The sequence below is a fragment of the Hemiscyllium ocellatum genome, chromosome 8 (genome assembly GCF_020745735.1).
Source record: "Hemiscyllium ocellatum isolate sHemOce1 chromosome 8, sHemOce1.pat.X.cur, whole genome shotgun sequence".
Classification (NCBI taxonomy): Eukaryota; Metazoa; Chordata; class Chondrichthyes; order Orectolobiformes; family Hemiscylliidae; genus Hemiscyllium; species Hemiscyllium ocellatum.
Window position 1 is genome coordinate 80,926,523 of NC_083408.1, and position 16,756 is coordinate 80,943,278.

Sequence of the window (16,756 nt, forward strand, 5' to 3'; positions counted from 1 at the left end):
TATCAATAAATTTAACAAGTCATGCTTGGAGATGATGAAAGTGAATGGAAGATTTAGAATTCATCATATTAGTATTTGATGTAAGGAATTTCAACTTGAAAGTCATTGAGTATGTAGAGGGTGAAAAATGTGGGATTATCCAGGAAAGTATTAGATTGATCACAAAGGTATATGTTATGGAGTAATTCAACGGAAAAGAGAGGCAGAGAAGTTTATAGAGGATTTCAGAGCTCAGGATTTGGGCACCTGAAGACATGGAACCCCAATAGTAGGGTAAGAGGTGTTACGAGTGAGATATCAGAATTGGAGGAACACAAGGAGAGTATTTCTGCAGATTGGAGGTCTGTGACCAGCGATGTTCAACAGGAATCAGTGCTAGGTCCACTGTTGTTTGTCATTTACATAAATTGTTACGATGCAGAAGTCAAACCATTCTACTAATTAAAACTAAAACACCCTAAAAGCTTGCCTTGCCTTGTAATCTGCTAACAGTGTGAGTGAGTGAAAGAAAACCCATGATTTCCATTGTTTAAAGAAACTAAACAGAAACTATTAACAAATCTGAGCTGCCTTTTCTTAACTAATCACTATATGACCCACAGCTCTATAAAAATGCTGCTGCAATAACACAATTATTAAATGTTAAATCAACTTAATCTCTCAAAGTCCATACAGTCTCTTATGTAGTCTTCCTTCCAGTTTTCCAAATCTGCTGTCTTTTCCCTGGGTCGTCTTCTATCATTTCTTTTACTGGAAAAGGTACCTTTAATCGATGATGCCTTCTGAGAGGTTTTTTTTAAAAGAGTTTTGAGAGCCCCTTTCAGATGACATGTATACTTCAATGCCAGAAGTATAAGAAATAAGGTAGGTGAACTTGCAGCGTGGGTTGGTACCTGGGACTTCGATGTTGTGGCCATTACAGAGACGTGGGTAGAACAGGGCCAAGAATGGCTGTTGCAGGTTCCAGGGTTTAAATGTTTTAGTAGGGTCAGACATGGGGGTAAAAGAGGGGGAGGTGTGGCATTACTTGTCAAGGATAGTATCACAGCGGTGGAAAGGACGATGGAGGAAGACTTGCCATCTGAGGTAGTTTGGGCTGAGGTTAGAAATAGGAAAGGTGAGGTCACCCTGTTAGGAGTTTTCTACAGGCCTCCTAATAGTCCGAGAGAAGTAGAGGAAAGTATTGCGAGGATGATTCAGGAGAAGAGTGAAAGTAGCAGGGTGGTTGTTATGGGGGACTTTAACTTCCCAGATATTGACTGGGAAAGCTATAGCTCGAGGTCGTTAGATGGGTCGGTGTTTGTCCAATGTGTGCAGGAGGGTTTCCTGACACAATATGTAGACAGGCCAACAAGAGGTGAGGCTATACTGGATTTGGTTCTAGGTAATGAACCAGGCCAGGTGTTAGACTTGGAGGTAGGTGAGCACTTCGGGGACAGTGACCACAACTCGGTGACTTTTACTTTAGTGATGGAGAGGGATAAGTGTGCACTGCAGGGCAAGAGTTATAGCTGGGGGCAGGGAAATTATGATGCGGTGAGGCATGACGTAGGATGTGTGGATTGGAAAATCAGGCTTCAAGAGAAGAATACTAATGATATGTGGAGATTGTTCAAGGAACAGCTATTGAGTGTCCTTGATAAGTATGTACCAGTCAGGCATGGAGTTAAGGGTCTTGTGAGGGAGCCGTGGTTTAATAAGGAATTGGAATCCCTTGTGAAAGGGAAGAAGGCGGCCTATGTAAAGATGAAGCGTGAAGGTTCAGTTGGGGCGATTGAGAGTTATAAGGTAGCCAGGAAGGATCTAAAGAGAGAGCTAAGAGCAGCGAGAAGGGGACATGAAAAGTCCTTAGCTGGTAGGATTAGAGAAAATCCAAAGGCTTTCTATAGGTATGTCAGGAATAAAAGGATGACTAGGGTAGGTGTCGGTCCAGTCAAGGAAAGTAGTGGGAAGTTGTGCGTGGAGGCGGAGGAGATTGGAGAGACACTAAATCAATACTTTTCGTCAGTATTCACTCAGGAACAGGACACTGTTGCTGGTGTGAATATTGAGTCACAAGTGATTAGAATGGATGGCATTGAAGTATGTAGGGAAGAGGTTTTGGGAATACTGGAAAGGATGAAAATAGATAAGTCTCCTGGGCCTGATGGCATTTATCCTAGGATCCTCTGGGAAGCTAGGGAGGAGATAGCAGAGCCATTGGCCTGGATTTTTATGTTGTCATTGTCAACGGGAATAGTACCAGAAGACTGGAGGATGGCGAATGTGGTCCCCTTGTTCAAGAAGGGGAGTAGGGATAGCCCGAGTAACTATAGGCCAGTGAGTCTCACTTCTGTGGTGGGCAAAGTCTTAGAGAGAATTGTAAGGGATAAGATTTATGAACATCTGGATAGGAATAACGTGATCAAGGATAGTCAGCATGGTTTTGTGAAGGGCAGATCGTGCCTCGCAAACCTTATTGAGTTCTTTGAGCAGGTGACTAAGGAGGTGGACGAGGGTAAAGCAGTAGATGTTGTGTATATGGATTTTAGTAAGGCGTTCGATAAGGTACCCCATGGTAGGCTAATGCAAAAACTACGGAGGTATGGCATTGAGGATGCATTAGAGGTTTGGATTAGAAATTGGCTGGCTGGAAGGAGACAGAGGGTAGTAGTTGATGGTATAGGTTCATCTTGGAGTGCAGTTACTAGCGGTGTACCTCAAGGATCTGTTTTGGGACCATTGCTTTTTGTTATCTTTATAAATGATCTAGAGGAGGGGCTTGAAAGCTGGGTGAGTAAGTTTGCGGATGACACAAAAGTCGCTGGAGTTGTGGATAGTGAGGAAGGATGTGGCAGGTTACAGCGGGATATAGACAAGTTGCAAAGCTGGGCAGAAAGGTGGCAAATGGAATTCAATGTAGCTAAGTGTGAAGTCATTCACTTTGGTAGGAGTAACAAGAAGATGGATTACTGGGCTAATGGTAGGCTACTTGGTAGTGTGGATGAGCAGAGGGATCTTGGTGTCCATGTACACAGATCTCTGAAAGTTGCCACCCAGGTAAATAGTGCTGTGAGGAAGGCATATGGTGTACCGGGCTTTATTGGCAGAGGAATTGAGTTCCGGAGTCCTGAGGTCATGTTGCAGTTGTATAAGACTCTGGTGCGGCCTCATCTGGAGTATTGTGTGCAGTTTTGGTCGCCATACTATAGGAAGGATGTGGAGGCATTGGAACGAGTGCAGAGGAGGTTTACCAGGATGTTGCCTGGTATGGTAGGAAAATCGTATGAGGAAAGACTGAGGCACTTGGGGCTGTTCTCATTGGAGAAAAGAAGGTTTAGGGGAGATTTGATAGAGGTGTACAAGATGATTAGGGGTTTAGATAGGGTAGACACTGAGAACCTTTTACCGCTAATGGAGTCAGCTGTTACAAGGGGACACAGCTTTAAATTAAGGGGTGGAAGGTATAGGACAGATGTTAGGGGTAGATTCTTTACACAGCGGGTTGTGAGTTCATGGAATGCCCTGTCAGTAGCAGTGGTGAACTCTCCCTCTTTATGGTCATTTAAGCGGGCATTGGATAGGCATTTGGAAGTTATTGGGCTAGTGTAGGTTAGGTAGGATTCGGTTGGCGCAACATTGAGGGCCGAAGGGCCTGTACTGCGCTGTATCTTTCTATGTTCTATGTTCTATGTTCTATGTGCTCTCCAGTTTGATATGCAGTTAGCTCTGACTAATTTCAAAGTGCCGTTCCTTTTTTTACCCCCAACAACGTACCTTTTCGTTGGTCCAATGTTGTCAATACAGTAAATTCAAATTCAATTGAGTTTTTGTATCCTGGGTATAATTTAAATTAATTGATTAAATTCAAATTCGGTTGTCCTAACATCAAAACACAACCCCAAGCTGATTATTACATTTTATCAATTCTCAACACTCTCTCCAGCTGTCTGCTAGACATAGGCATGTGCTGTCACAATCTCTCAGCTTAGAGAAGCAGTTTCTGTCTTAAACTGACTGTACACTCTTTTGACTTCGTAACAAAATGATTTGGATATGAATTTGGGAAGCATGGTTAATAAGTTTGTGGATGATACCAAGATTGGTGGTATTGTGGACAGTAAAGAAGGTTATCTAAGATTGCAAAGGAATGTTGAGCAGTTGAGCCAATGGCAGAAAGAGTTTATGTTGGATTATTGTGCGATGCTGCATTTTGGCAAGATGAACAAGGGCAGGGCTTATACAATTAATGGAAGGACCCTAGGTACTGTTGTCGAACAGATCACCAAGGGGTCAGGTACATAGTTCTTGGAAAGTTGTGTCACAGGTGGACAGGGCAGTAAAGAAGACATTTAACATAGAGTCATAGAAACGTACAGGACGGAAACAGACACTTCGGTCCAACCCATCCATGCTGACCAGATATCCCAACTCAATCTAGTCCCACCTGCCAGCACCCGGCCCATATCCCTCCAAATCCTTCCTATTCATATACCCGTCCAAATGCCTTTTGAATGTTGTAGTTGTACCAGCCTTCACCTCTTCCTCTGGTAGTTCATTCCATACACGTACCACCCTCTGCGTGAGAAAGTTGTCCCATAGGTCTCTTTTATACTTTTCCCTCTCACCCCAAACCTATGCCCTCTAGTTCTGGACTCCCTGATCCCAGGGAAAAGACTTTGTCTATTTATCCTATCCAGGCCCCTCATAATTTTGTAAACCTCTATAAGGTCACACCTCAGCCTCCAACGCTCAAGGGAAAACAGCCCCAGCCTGTTCAACCTCTCCCTGCAGCTCAGATTCTCCAACCCTAGCAACATCCTTGTAAATCTTTTCTGAACCCTTTCAAGTTTCACAACATCTTTCCGATAGGAAGGAGACCAGAATTGCACGCAACATTCCAACAGTGGCCTAGCCAATGTCCTGTACAGCTGCAACATGACCTCCCAACTCCTGTCCTCAATACTCTGACCAATAAAGGAAAGCATACCAAACGCCTCCTTCACAATCCTATCTACCTGCGACTCCATTTTCAAGGAGCTATGAACCTGCATTCCAAGGTCTCTTTGTTCAGCAACACTCCCTAGGACCTTACCATTAAGTGTATAAATCAGGCTAAGATTTGCTTTCCCAAAATGCAGCACCTCGCATTTTTCTGAATTAAACTCCATCTGCCACTCCTCAGCCCATTGGCCCATCTGGTCCAGGTGCTGTTGTAATCGGAGGTAACCCTCTTTGCTGTCTACTTCACCTCCAATTTTGGTGTCATCTGCAAACTTACTAACTGTACCTCTTATGCTCGCATCCAAATCATTTATGTAAATGACAAAAAGTAGAGGGCCCAGCACCGATCCTTGTGGCACTCCACTGGTCACAGGCCTCCCGTCTGAAAAACTACCCTCCATCACCACCACCCTCTGTCTTCTACATTTGAGCCAGTTCTGTTTCCAAATGGCTAGTTCTCCCTGTATTCCATGAGATCTAACCTTACTAATCAGTCTCCCACGGGTAACCTTGTCGAATGCCTTACTGAAGTCCATATAGATCACATCTACTGCTCTGCCCTCATCAATCTTCTTTGTTACTTCATCAAAAAACTCAATCAAGTTTATGAGACATGATTTCCCACGCACAAAGCCATGTTGACTATCCTGAATCAGTCCTTGCCTTTCCAAATACATGTATGTCCTGTCCCTCAGGATTCCCTCCAACAACTTGTCCACCACCGATATCAGGCTCACTGGTCTATAATTCTCTGGCTTGTCCTTACCACCCTTCTTAAACAGTGGCACCATGTTAGCCAACCTCCAGTCTTCTGGCACCTCACCTGTGACTATCGATGATACAAATATATCTCAGCAAGAGGCCCAGCAATCACTTCTGTAGCTTCCCACAGAGTTCTCGGGTACACCTGATCAGGTCCTGGGGATTTATCCACTTTTAACCATTTCAAGACATCCAGCACGTCCTCCTCTGTAGTATGGACATTTCTCAAGATGTCATCATCTATTTCCCTACATTCTATATCTTCCATGTCCTTTTCCACAGTGAATACTGATGCAAAATACTCATTTAGTATCTCCCCCATTTTCTGCAGCTCCACACAAAGACCATTGGGATGTCATGTTGCAATTGTACAGGATGCTGGTGAGACCACTTGTGGTGTACTGTGTTCAGTTCTGGTTGCCCTCCTATAGGAGGGATATTATTAAATTAAAAAGAGTTCAGCAAAATCTACCAGCGTGTTGCTGGGACTGGAGAGTTTGAGTTATAAGGAGAGGTTAGGTAGGCTGGGCTATTTTTACTGGAGCTTAGAAGGTTGAGGGATAGCCTTATAGAGGTTTTTAAAATCACGAGCGTAGATAAAGTGAATAGCCAAAGTATTGTTCATAGGGTGGCAAGTTCAAAACTAGAGTGCATATTTTTAAGGTGAGAGAAGAAAGATAGATTTAAAAGGGATATGAGGGGGCGACGTTTTCGCACGCAAGGTGGTTCGTATGTGGAATGACTGCCTGAGGAAGTGGTAGATGAAGGTACAGTTGAATATTTAAAAGATATTTGGACAGGTACATGAAGGGCTCTGGCCCGAAACGTCGAATTTCCTGTTCCTTGGATGCTGCCTGACCTGCTGTGCTTTAACCAGCAACACATTTTCAGTGCAGGTACATGAATAGGCAGGTTTTAGAGAGAACTGAGCCAAACATCGATAAATGGGAATTTAGTTTAGTTTAGAAAACGTGGTCAGCAAAGATGAGCTGAACCAAAGGGTCTGTTTCCATGTTGTATGGTTTTATGACAAGAACTGGGAAGGTTGTAGAGCTGAGGATGTTAGAAAGTGGGAGGGTAGGGTCATGGAGGGACACTGAGAATTTTAACATCAGGATGTAGCAGAACCAGCAGTCATTGTAGGTCATTGAGCAGATTAATGGACAACAGAAGCTTGGTGGGACTTAGAATTTGGGTAGCAAAGTTTCAAATGAATTCAAGTATATTTAGTGAAGTCTAGATACAACAAAGGCATGGATAATGCAGGGATAGAGACAAGTAGATGTGGATAGAGACAATCGAAAGTAGATGGCTTGGGAGGTTTGTTGGTTACAGAAGAAGTTATTGGGCTGGAAACTTATCGCTGGATCAAATAGAAAACCAGCTTGTGAATTCTGGCTTAGTCTGACCCAGGGAGGAATTAGAACATAGAACAGTACATCACAGAACAGGCCCTTCAGCCCACGATGTTGTGCTGACCATTGATCCTCATGTAAGTTAAACCTAATGTACAAACCCTCAAATTTCTGTGACTATATGCATGTCCAGCAGTCTCTTAAATGTCCCCAATGACCTCGCTTCCACAACTGCGCTGGCAAAGCATTCCATGCTCTCTCAACTCTCTGCGTAAAGAAACCGCCTCTGATATCCCCTCTATACTTTCCGCCAAACAGCTTAAAACTAAGACTCCTTGTGTAAACAATTTCTGCCCTGGGAAAAAGTCTCGGGCTATCATCTCTATCTATGCCTCTCATTATCTTGTACACCTCAATTAGGTCCCCTCTCTTCCTTCTTTTTTCCAATGAAAAAAGTCTGAGCTCAGTCAACCTCTCTTCGTAAGCCCTCCATTCCAGGCAGCATCCTGGTAAACCTTCTCTGAACCCTCTCCAAAGCATCCACATCTTTCCTGTAATAGGGTGACCAGAACTGGACACAGTATTCCAAGTGCAGTCTAACCAAAGTTTTATAGAGCTGCAACAAGATCTCACAGCTCTTAAACTCAATCCCCCTGTTAATGAAAGCCAAAACACCTTATGCTTTCTTAACAACCCTGTCCACTTGGCAAATTGAAGTAATGCCTACTTACACCACTAAAAAGTATTAGTATTTAAAATACTATGAGAGCTATTTATGTGTTACTTGTACAAAGAAAAGAGGTGGACGGGGTAGGAATTGGTTCTCTACATAAATTGTTCATGGTTTAGGAGATGTGAACAATGTTTTAAAAAAAACTGCAGAGAAATTATTCCCATGACTCAGTCTTCTGATAACCTAGAAGGTTCTCAAGGATAGTTCTGCTCTTGTGCATTTTGTGAAATATCCTGCCAATAAAAAAGAACATGTTGTGGTGCCAAATAAACACAGTAAATATGAGTGAATGGGATGGAATGGCATTATTAGCAGGATTCTGGATCAGTGGTGCTGGAAGAGCACAGCAGTTCAGGCAGCATCCAACGAGCAGCGAAATCGACGTTTCGGGCAAAAGCAAGGATTCCTGATGAAGGGCTTTTGCCTGAAACGTCGATTTCACTGCTCGTTGGATGCTGCCTGAACTGCTGTGCTCTTCTAGCACCACTGATCCAGAATCTGGTTTCCAGCATCTGCAGTCATTGTTTTTACCACATTATTAGCAGGATACAGCTCAGGGGCACTGGAAATGTTTTGGGCTTGTCAGCAAACTTCTCTATCCCTATAGTTCCCCAAATAGTACATTTGCAAATAACAAGCATTTATTAAAATACAAAAATGCAATTAACTTGGGTTTACTTTATTAGAGGTTGCTTACAATAATTCTGCCACGACTGACTTTTCTCAATGAGAACTTAAGTGCCATGTATATTAAAGTAATAGTTGATCTTCTGCAAATTCTTGCATTAACATTTGGCCAAAAATCCTTACCATTTCGTATGTCACATGTATAAGATAATCTCCCACCTTCTGGTCAAAACAAATCCATACTTATTACCTACTTGCCACCAAAATCAGACTTCCCCTGGTGCAAATATACTTTTTCATGAAAACATAGAAGAGCACATTATTGAAGTTTTAGTGCCTTGAAAGTGCACATGTCAACGTTTGCTGTCCAGGTTATCGTCTCATTGGTGTGTCCTGCATTCCTGCCAAACATTCTCTTTTAATACAGCCATATAATATCAAGATGAAATAACAAATATACAGCCCAGAGATGACTAATACAGCAGCTAAGTAATTTAACGTGTCAGAACATTAAAAGTTGGAGAAAGCTACACTACTCAAGCAGATGCCTGAGAGTAAATGTGCAAAAACAGGGAAGCCTAGCTTGTGGCTGCAGTTGGAAAATGAAGTCACAAAATAGGTCCATACAAATCACCAGAGTGAATGCTCAGTTTCTTGTGGATTTATCTGGAAGGATCAAAAAGTTGGGCATTGCGGATTCAAAGTTACCTCTGGGTGGTGTAGCAGGTCTTTGAAGAGAACCACTTTGTACACTGACAAAATATCAAGGTTTCATAGCATCTTCCAGCAGAACTTGACAGTAGCCTTATTGAATTTCAGCATATCGTAAACAAACATCAAAATAATGGATACAGATTGGCCTGTATTGGAAACATTGTTGAGACTGCCATGAGTTTTTGATGTGTCAGCCAATTGAACAGTGATCAAAGTTGGAAATTAAACTGTTTGTGAAAACAACATGAAAGGATTAGATTGACTGTTGTACTGTCACCATTGTACACAAGAGAAAAAACTGTATTTCTCAAAAGGAGTAATCTTCAACATTCATAGAGAATGGATGGACGAAGACTGCTTGAAACTCTGATTGAAGAAAACTTAAAGCTTCTGACTAGAGAATGATGTAAAGGAAACTCTTCTTATTGGAGACGTGTTCAGATCACACCTTGCTAATGTGTTGCAATCTAACTTCAACAGCAGCGATATTGCTGTGACTTCTGATGGTCAGACCAATCATTTGATGCCTTTTTTGAGGAGTTGTTCATAGAAAATATGAAGAAAAAGTGGAATGATCAGATACTTGGTGCCACTCTTTAAGAAGGGTGGTAAGGACAAGCCAGGGAACAGTTGACCGGTGAGCATGATCTCGGTGGTGGACAAGTTGTTGGAGGGAATCCTGAATGTATATGTATTTGGAAAGGTGAGAACTGATTAGGGACAGTCAACATGACTTTGTGTGTGGGAAATCATGTCTCACAAACTTGATTGAGTTTTTTGAAGAAGTAACAAAGAAGATTGATGAGGGCAGAGCAGTAGATGTGATCTATATGGACTTCAGTAAGGTGTTCGACAAGGTTCCTCGTGGGAGACTGATTAACAAGGTTAGATCTCATGGAATACAGGGAGAACTAGCCATTTGGATACAGAACTGGCTCAGAGGTAGAAGACAGAGGGTGGTGGTGGAGGGTTGTTTTTCAGACGGGAGGCCTGTGAGCAATGGAGTGCCACAAGCATCGTGCTGAGTCCTCTACTTATTGTCATTTACATAAATGATTTGGATGTGAGCGTAAGAGGTACAGTTAGTAAGTTTGCAGGTGACACCAAAATTGGAGGTGTCGTGGACAGCAAAGAGGGTTATCTCTGATTACAACAGGATCTTTACCAGATGGGCCAGTGGGCTGATTAGTGGCAGATGGAGTTTAATTCAGATAAATGCGAGGTACTGCATTTTGGGAAAGCAAATCTTAGCAGGATTTATATACTTAATGGTAAGGTCCTAGGGAGTGTTGCTGAATGAAGAGACCTTGGAGTGCAGGTTCATAGCTCCTTGAAAGTGGAGCCGCAGGTAGGTAGGATAGTGAAGAAGGCGTTTGGTATGCTTTCCTTTATTGGTCAGAGTATTGAGTAATGGAGATAGGAGGTCATGTTGCAGCTGTACAGGACATTGGTTAGGCCATTGTTGGAATATTGCGTGCAGTTCTGGTCTCCTTCCTATCAGAAAGTTGTGAAACTTGAAAGGGTTCAGAAAAGATTTAGAAGAATGTTACCAACACCTTCCACCCCGACCTCAAATTCACCTGGACCGTCTCAGACACCTCCCTCTCCTTCCTAGACCTTTCCATTTCTATCCCGGGCGACCGAATCAACACGGACATCTACTATAAACCGACTGACTCCCACAGCTACCTAGACTACACCTCCTCCCACCCTGCCCCCTGTAAAAACGCCATCCCATATTCCCAATTCCTTCGTCTCCGCTGCATCTGCTCCCGGGAGGACCGGTTCCAATACCGTACAGCTCAGATGGCCTCCTTCTTCAAGGACCGCAGATTCCCCCCAGACGTGATCAACGATGCCCTCCACCACATCTCCTCCACTTCCCTCTCCTCCGCCCTTGAGCCCCGCCCCTCCAACCGCCACCAGGACAGAACCCCACTGGTTCTCACCTACCACCCCACCAACCTCCATATACAGCGTATCATCCGCCGTCATTTCCGCCACCTCCAAACGGACCCCACCACCAGGGATATATTTCCCTCCCCTCCCATATCTGCGTTCCGAAAAGACCACTCCCTCCGTGACTCCCTCGTCAGGTCCACGCCCCCCACCAACCCAACCTCCGCTCCTGGCACCTTCCCCTGCAACCGCAAGAAATGCAAAGCTTGCGCCCACACCTCCTCCCTTACTTCTCTCCAAGGCCCCAAGGGATCCTTCCATATCCACCACAAATTCACCTGCACCTCCGCACACATCATCTATTGCACCCAATGTGGCCTCCTCTATATTGGAGAGACAGGCCGCCTACTTGCGGAACGTTTCAGAAAACACCTCTGGGACACCCGGACCAACCACCCCGTGGCTCAACACTTTAACTCCCCCTCCCACTCCACCAAGGACATGCAGGTCCTTGGACTCCTTCATCGCCAGACCATAACAACACGACGGTTGGAGGAAGAGCGCCTCATCTTCTGCCTGGCAACCCTCCAACCACAAGGGATGAACTCAGATTTCTCCAGTTTCGTCATTTCCCCTCCCCCCACCTTGTCTCCGTCAAATCCCTCAAACTCAGCACCGCCTTCCTAACCTGCAATCTTCTTCCTGACCTCTCTGCCCCCACCCCACTCCAGCCTGTCACCCTCACCTTGACCTCCTTCCACCTATCACATCTCCATCGCCCCTCCCCCAAGTCCCTCCTCCCTACCTTTTATCTTAGCCTGCTGGACACACTTTCCTCATTCCTGATGAAGGGCTTATGCCCGAAACGTCGAATTTCCTGTTCCTTGGATGCTGCCTGACCTGCTGCACTTTTCCAGCAACACATTTTCAGCTCTTACAAGGATGTTGCCAGGGCTGGAGAATCTGAGCTGTAGGGAGAGGTAGGACAAGGTGGTGCTGTTTTCCCTGGAGTGTCAGAGGCTGAGGGGTGACCTTATCAAGGTTTACAAAATTATGAGGGGCATGGATAGGGTATATAGGCAGTCTCTTTCCTGGGGTCGGGGAATCCAGAACTAGAGGGCATAGGTTTAGAGTGAGAGGGAAAAGATATAAAAGAGACCTACAAGGCAACTTTCTCAGAGGGTCTTACGTGTATGGAATGAGCTGCCAGAGGAAGTGGTGGAGGCTGGTACAATTGCAACATTTAAGAGGCATTTGGATGGGTATATGAATAGGAAGGGTTGGATGGATATGGGCCGGGTGCTGGCAGGTTGGACTAGATTAGGATGGGATATCTAGTCGGCATGGACGGGTTGGACCGAAGGGTCTATTTCAATGCTGTAAATCTCTGACTCTATAACTCTAAGAGATGATTTTCATCAAGGGATGCAGTGTATGAGTTCTGATATTAACAACCTCTTTCGCATGGGGTGTAGAGGACATGGATAAAATCAGAGCCAGGATTATCATCAAATTATTCAATAAGTATCACTTTTGATATGATAGAAGATAACTATTTGTGGATTAATATGGCTAATGACATGATTGTTATTGAAGATGATTAGAGTGGTGCTGGAAATGCACAGCAGTTCAGGCAGCATCCGAGGAGCAGGAAAATCGACGTTTCGGGCAAAAGCCCTTCATCAGGAATAGAGGCAGAGTGTCTGCAGGGTGGAGAGATAAATGAGAGCAGGGTGGGGGTGGGGAAAAAGTAGCATAGAGTACAGTAGGTAAATGGGGGTGGTGATGGAGATGATAGGTCAGGGAGGAAGGTGGGGGAAGGTAGCAAAGAGTACAATGGGTGAGTGGGGGTGGGGATGAAAGTGATAAGTCAGAGAGGAGGGTGGAGTGGAAAGGAAGATTGGCAGATAGGACAAGTCATGGGGACAGTGCTGAGCTGGAAGTTTGGAGCTGGGGTGAGGTGGGGGAAGGGGAAATGAAACTGGTGAAGCCCACCCACAGCTTCTAACCTCATAGTCCAGAATCCCCGCACTGCCCGGTTCTACCTCCTTCCCAAGATCCACAAGCCTGACCATCCGGGCCGACCCATAGTCTTAGCATGCTCCTGCCCCACTGAACTCATCTTTACCTATCTCGACACTGTCCTGTCCCCCCTAGCCCAGGAACTCCCCACATACATTCGAGACACCATCCATGCTCTCCACCTCCTCCAAGACTTCCGTTTCCCCGGCCCCTAGTGCCTCCTCTTCACCAGGGATATCTAATCCCTCTGCCCCTCCATCCGCCATGACCAGGGTCTCCAAGCCCTTCGTTTCTTCCTCTCCCGACATCCCCAACAGTACCCTTCCACCGACACACACATTCGTTTGGCTAAACTGGTCATCACCCTCAACAATTTCTGCTTCGAATCCTCCCATTTCCTCCAGAACAAAGGGGTAGCCATGGACACCCATATGGGCCCAAGCTATGTCTGTCTCTTTGTTGGCTACGTAGAACAGTCCATCTTCCGTAGTTACACCGGCACCACTCCCCACCTCTTCCTCAGCTACATTGATGACTGCATTGGCGCCACCTCATGCTCCTGTGAGGAGGTTGAGCAATTCATCAACTTCACCAACACATTCCACCCTGACCTTAAATTTGCCTGGACCATCTCTGACACTTCCCTCCCCTTCCTGGACCTCTCCATCTCCATTAATGAAGACCGACTTGACACCAATGTTTTTTTACAAACCCACTGACTCCCACAGCTACCTGGAATACACCTCTTCCCACCCTACCTCCTGCAAAAATGCCATCCCATATTCCCAATTCCTCCTCCTCTGCCGTATCTGCTCCCAAAAGGACCAGATTCACCACAGAACACATTAGATGGCCTCCTCCTTTAGAGACCGCAATTTCCCTTCCCATGTGGTGAAAGATGCCCCCCAACGCATCTCGTCCACATCCCGCACCTCCGCTCTCAGACCCCATCCCTCCAACCGTAACAAGGACAGAACCCCCTGGTGCTCACCTTCTACCCTACCAACCTTTGCATAAACCAAATCATCCGCCGACATTTCCGCCACCTCCAAAAAGACCCCACCACCAGGGATATGTTTCCCTCCCCACCCCTATCCGCCTTCCACAAAGACCATTCCCTCCGTGACGACCTGGTCAGGTACACACCCCCCCAACAACCCACCCTCCCATCCTGGCACCTTCCACCGCAGGAATTGCAAATCCTGCGCCCACACCTTATTCCCTTACCTGCATCCAAGGCCGCAAAGGAGCCTTCCACATCCATCAACGTTTCACCTGCACATCCACCAATATCATTTATTGTATCTTTTGCTCCCGATGCAGTCTCCTCTACATTGGGGAGACGGTGCCTTCTAGCAGAGCGCTTCAGGAAACGTGTCTGGGATACCTGCACCAATCAACCACACTGCCCTGTGGCCCAACGTTTCAACTCCCCGTCTCACTCTGCTGAGGACATGGATGTCCTAGGCCTCCTTCACTCTGCTCCCTCACCACCCAATGCCTGGAGGAAGAACGCCTCATCTTCCGCCTCGGAACCCTTCAACCCCAGGGCATCAATGTGGACTTCACCAGTTTCCTCATTTCCCCTTCCCCCACCTCACCCCAGCTTCAAACGTCCAGCTCAGCACTGTCCCCATGACTTGTCCTACCTGCCTACCTTCCTTTCCAGCTATCCACTCCACCCTCCTCCCTGACCTATCATCTCCATCCCCACCCCCACCCCCATTCACCTACGGTACTTTTTCAACCCTATATTCCTCTCATTTACCTCTTCAGCCTGCAGACACTCTGCCTCTGTTCCTGATGAAGGACTTTTGCCCGAAACATCGATTTTCCTGCTCCTCAGATGCTGCCTGAACTATTGTGCTTGTCCAGCACCACTCTCATCTGGTTTCCAGCATCTGCAGCCCTTGTTATTACCTCCTTGAAGATGATGTTGATCTGTATGATGTAATAATGTGAGATGCAGATTGGATATTTGGTGCTGAAAATGAGGGGTTGAAGATAATTTCCATTAATTTTTAATGCATGTTTTACAAATACAGTGATAAAAATTGAAATTGTATAATGTTATATGCTTCTTGATTTTGATGAATTTGATACATTTAATGAATTTAGCATACACAAATTAATTACTGACTCTCAATGAAAATTCAAACTAGAAATACTTTTAGATTCCTTTTCTGCCAGCTCTAGGGGTGGAGTTGGTAGGCACAGTTTCTGACCTGTGATCTCTGTGATCAGTTGATTTAATGACAAAATAGATAGTGAGCTGAGAAGGTGGATTTCCACCTTCAAATATTACTCATATAAATTGACCTCCTATCACCACTTGAATATTATTGATTGTTGTGCTATTAACGTGTGTTCCATTAACATGAATTCATTGTAATGCAAATTCAATTGGAAACACTGTTTCTAAAGCACAAACTTTGAAAATGTGTGTTGGCTGTAACGCGATTACATCACCAACACTTTGAGTGCTGTTTCTAAAGTGTGATTTTTCTGTACTGCTGGGTTGCACAAGAATGCAATCATGGCTTGTTCTCATAAGTCCACTTTCTGCTGTTCACCTAAACATTTGGCCTCAGCAACGCAACTTTTTATATGATTATTGTTATCTTTAACAACTTGTTTAGCGTTTGTGTCTTTAAAATATCTGAGCATTGGAATAGAAGTCAATTCAAACTCTTGGAATGTGTCATGCCAAACCATTAAATCACAGCCAGTCTTCCAGAACTTTTTCAGGAAGAGAATCAGAATTAAGACTGGAGCAGCGCTTCATACTACACTGGACCCACAATTAGATTTTTCTTTTCAGAAACCGAAAAGCTGGGCTTTTATTGACTTTTTTTTAAAATGAAGACAATCCAGGAATCCACATTCTTCAAACTCTAGTCCACTGAGATTACGAAATATGAAGTTTTCATGACATGATCGTATTGAATCATTTTATAATTTTAAAACTTTGCTTAGATCATTTCTCAAACTTCTAAATTTGAAGGGAAATAAATAATACTTTCAAATTGAGTTTATGTAAACCGTGTGCAAAACTTAATTTTGTTTTAAGTCCTGGTATCATTCTGATCATTGTAAATCATTACGGAATTGAGGTTGTTGAGGTTTGGTGCCCAGACGAAGGCAGTACTCCAGACAGTTCTTACTCTCTAGAATTAAAGCATTGCATTCTGATCTTTGTACTTCAATTGCTTTGTGATGAGTATTTTTGTCACCATGTTTGACCTATTTTGAAAGCATTGACTGCTTAGAGTCATAGAGGTGTAAAGCACAGAAACAGACACTTTGGTCCAACTCGTCCATGCCGACCAGATATCCCAGCCTAATCTAGTCCCATTTGCCAGCATTTGGTCCATATATCTCTAAACCAGAACTGATTATCTGAACCTATTTTAATTTCCACGGGCTTGTAGAAATCTTCTGTGTTTCCAGGAAATTAAATGTGGACCTGTACTTATTTCTGGGAAATCTGTATAATCCTGTATTTATCAAGCAATTGTCAACATTTTCTCTACCCTGTCTCCTTCCGATATTATTCCTGTGGGCCAAAAGTGTTGACAAACTATTCAAAACCTAAATGCATCAAAACTAAGCGTCACCCTTTTTAAATCACCACACGTAGTTCATTGGCATTTGCTGGTGA

At 44.5% G+C, this 16,756-nt stretch overlaps 1 protein-coding gene across 1 annotated transcript in view; it reads left to right on the forward strand.

Annotated features, from left to right (window-relative positions):
* Positions 1–16,756, forward strand: part of LOC132818346 (ribosome quality control complex subunit NEMF-like) — a 163,480-nt gene that overhangs the window by 103,968 nt on the left and 42,756 nt on the right. The window lies entirely within an intron of this gene.